General features: G+C 35.0%; 1 long non-coding RNA gene across 1 annotated transcript; it reads right to left on the bottom strand.

Annotated features, from left to right (window-relative positions):
* Nucleotides 1-278: 278 nt before the first annotated feature.
* Nucleotides 279-3,493, bottom strand: LOC114634190. Its single transcript, XR_003713286.1, has 2 exons — nt 3,346-3,493; nt 279-600 (listed from the first exon to the last, which is right to left on the bottom strand). It is a non-coding gene; the product is annotated as an uncharacterized LOC114634190 (long non-coding RNA).
* Between the last annotated feature and the right edge of the window lie 6 nt (nt 3,494-3,499).

Raw genomic sequence — 3,499 nt, 5'->3', positions numbered from 1 at the left:
AAAATTTCAGGTTTATCAAGTTCAACTTAACATTGAATCTAATAAAATAAAAAGTTCTGTTGACCTTAAATTTATAAACTTAGTAGCATTGAGGTTGACAAGATGGGCTAGTCATAGCTCCCAAGGCTAATGACCTGATTTCCATTTCCAGAGCTCTCATGGTAAAAGGATAATACCTACACACTCCTCCAAGTTCTTCTCTTATTTCACATAGCCATTATGGTACACACTAACATATGAGACCACAACAGACACACACATCCCTCCATGCATACAAATAAGTACAAACAAAAAAGTAGTTTATTAGATATAGTCCAGTACTTTAAAACACAGCAGGCATAGTAAAGATTCTGTTTTTAGAAGTCTTCAGTCTTTAAGACCCGAGGCCTTAATCTTTAACTGGTTTTCTAAATTTTCCACAGCATCTTTTAGATAGTCTTCATCTTTAAAAAAATATACATATAATTCTCTTTCTACTTGAAGCAATTTATCAGTTGTCAAAGTTCTTCTTTTTGTCTTCACATCAGCGAGAATATCAGTAAGGAGATGCTTTAGTTTATTCAACTGAGATTCAACTTGATGAAAGTGCTCTATTAACTCCTGAAATGGGAAGAAAAGGCTTTTATTTCAAGAACCTTATTCCAACATCAACTAGAAATTTAAAATATAATTTAAAAGGAAATTCTGTGATTTAATAACCCCTCATAATAAAAACCCATATCAAACTCTTAATCTCAATGCTTAGAGACAGAGGCAGGAATATCTCTGAGTTCCAGGCTAGCCATATTTACACAATTAATTCCAAACCAACCAAGGAGTACACAGTGAGATACTGTCTTTAAAAAATAAACGAAAGAAAAACAAAAATCTGTAATTAAAGATCACTGGGCTGAAGAGATGGCTCAGTGGGTAAAGGTGCTTGCTATCAAGTCTAATGACCTGTTTGATCCCCCAAACCTACATGCTTGAAATAATAGACTTCCAATTGTCCTCTGATCTTTAGACATGTGTGCACCACTCTACACACAAAAATAAGTGCAATGAAAAGTTTTGGGCATGTGCTCATGTCTGCAATCCCAGTAGTAAGAAAGCTGAGGCAAGATTGCTATAAGTTTGAGGATTGGAATATATAGTGAGTTCTACACTAACCTAGACTGCAGCGTGAGACCCTATGTCAAGCAAATAAACAAGAAAGCAAACAAGAAGTTTCCACCAGATTTACAGTCTATACAAAGTTAACTATAATAAACACCTAAAGATAATTCTGAAATGACTCAGTGCAAACTCTCACTTCCTAAAGTGTACCTGATCTGTTCCATGTGTTCATATAATCAACAAATATTATTGAATGCCTACTTAGTATCAAGCACTGTTTTATAGCTATTGACATAAAAACAAAGAACAAAAACTTTCTCATGAAGGTCTTATTAATGAAACTTCATTGTAGTTTAATCTGTGCCTGAGACATATAAAGGCAGGAAAAACCTTGAAGTCTAATTAAAAAAAAAACTTGCTTCAGAATGGACCCACAAATGCTTTGTTATGGGGGTGGGAGAAGCTCAGGAAGCTCTCCCTCCATCTCTTCAAGAGGATATACAGGCAGTTAACAGATGGGAGGGAGACTTTTTTGGGTAGTAGAGTTGCCAGTAAGTTAACTGCCCATGCTCCAGTAATTGGCCTCTCATTTAAATCCTGTTATTGCAATTAAACTCACTGGTTCACCAAACTAGACTCAGGTGGAATCCTTTATTCATTTCTGTCATTGGTGAGCCTCAGCTAGGTGAGTAGATGGTTTATTCACATCACCTGAAGAACTTGAAATATCAGTGGGGTAGATTTTGGGAAATCAGGCAGACCACCAACCATTGATTATATCTGGCTCCACATTGACTAAAGGATACATGAAGCCACAATTGTCCTGGGGTCACTAGAAACGATATGTAGGTTATTTGAGTATATTATATAATCACAGTGACAATAAAAATACACAGTAGCATGCTTTCTTCAATCATTAAAAAAAAAAAAAACCTGCCTCACAAAAACTTCCTTTTCTCTTTTTTTCTGTTCTGTAAAATGAAATTACACAGAATACTTAATGAAAACCATGCTAACACATGTAATTCTGCTTAAGAACTTGTGAAAGCCTTAATGTTTAATAAATTTGATTTCTTCACTTTTGGCATTTAAAGGATTTTAACAAGTCTCTAGAGTTGTTCAATCAAATATTCTTCAAAACTGAGGGTCTCCTAAAGTTGTAGCTATAACTACTTCCAATATTCCAGAGCTTCTGGGCATGGAGTACAAGCAACTGGGTGCTTGTTATAAAATACAATTCCTGGGCCTCAATTCAGGCTAAGTTATTCAATCTCTGCAACAGAGCCAGGAATCAACATTTCAATACTCTGCTCCCTGTACAAATTAATTTTAATGGACAAATTAAAAAATGACTGCTTTTAGACCTGTCATGTATGCCTATTTCACAGATTAGTACTGTGAAAAAAAGGAGAAAAAAAAGCATGTATCGTACATATAGAGAGTTTAAATACATAAAAGCAATCCTCTATTTGCTAAAATAACAAGTTTTCTTTCTTAACATAGCATCAATATTATTTATCCTTTTATCCAGATTTTTTTTTGTTTTTTTTTGTTTGTTTTGTTTTGTTTTTTTGAGACAGGGTTTCTCTGTGTAGCCTTGGCTGTCCTGGAACTCACTCTGTAGACCAGGCTGGCCATGAACTCAGAAATCCGCCTGCCTCTGCCTCCCAAGTGCTAGGATTAAAGGCGTGCGCCACCACTGCTTGGCAATATATCCTTTTATAGTGGCTGAAAGTTTTATAAATTTTCAAATTCCATACATGAAACTCAAAATTACTTGAAAAAAAATATATAAATTGGGAGTTAAAAAGAAATCGTAAGATTTCTGTATGGTGGCATAAGCCCATAATCTGGGAGATTTTGAGCTGGAGACCAGCATAGGCTACATAACAAGACTGTCTCTCAAATTCAAGTAAATACTATATTAGTTTAATGGAATAGGATAATCTTTTCTTCATAATATTTTTTATAAGAAACATTTTTAAAGTTATTATTTTTTTCATTTGAATAAGTATTTTTGTTTGCATGTATGTATGTGATCCACATGTATGCCTGGTATCCACAAAAGCAGAGGACATCAGAACCAGAGTCACAGATGGTTGTGAGCCACCAAGTCCATGTGGGTGCTAGGGATGCAACATGAGTCCTCTACAAGAGCAGCAAGTGCTCTTTAACTACTGATCGAGCTCTCCAGCTCCTTATAATAAACAGAATTTTTAAAGCATTATAAATGTCTAGGTAAACAATCACCTGATCACAAAGCAATAGCTGATTCCCTCCACGATACAAAGCATCACAAAGCATGTCCACGTCATTATTCAGTTTGGACAAAAAGAAAAAATGCTCTTGAGTAGATACTGCCAACTGATCTTGTATTTGAGAAACATCTTGTTTCAATTTTTCA

This window comes from Grammomys surdaster, unplaced genomic scaffold (assembly GCF_004785775.1).
Source record: "Grammomys surdaster isolate TR1022 unplaced genomic scaffold, NIH_TR_1.0 898, whole genome shotgun sequence".
Lineage (NCBI taxonomy): Eukaryota > Metazoa > Chordata > Mammalia > Rodentia > Muridae > Grammomys > Grammomys surdaster.
The sequence above is the reverse complement of the archived record's forward strand: the minus strand, read 5'-3'. Positions and strand labels throughout refer to the sequence as shown.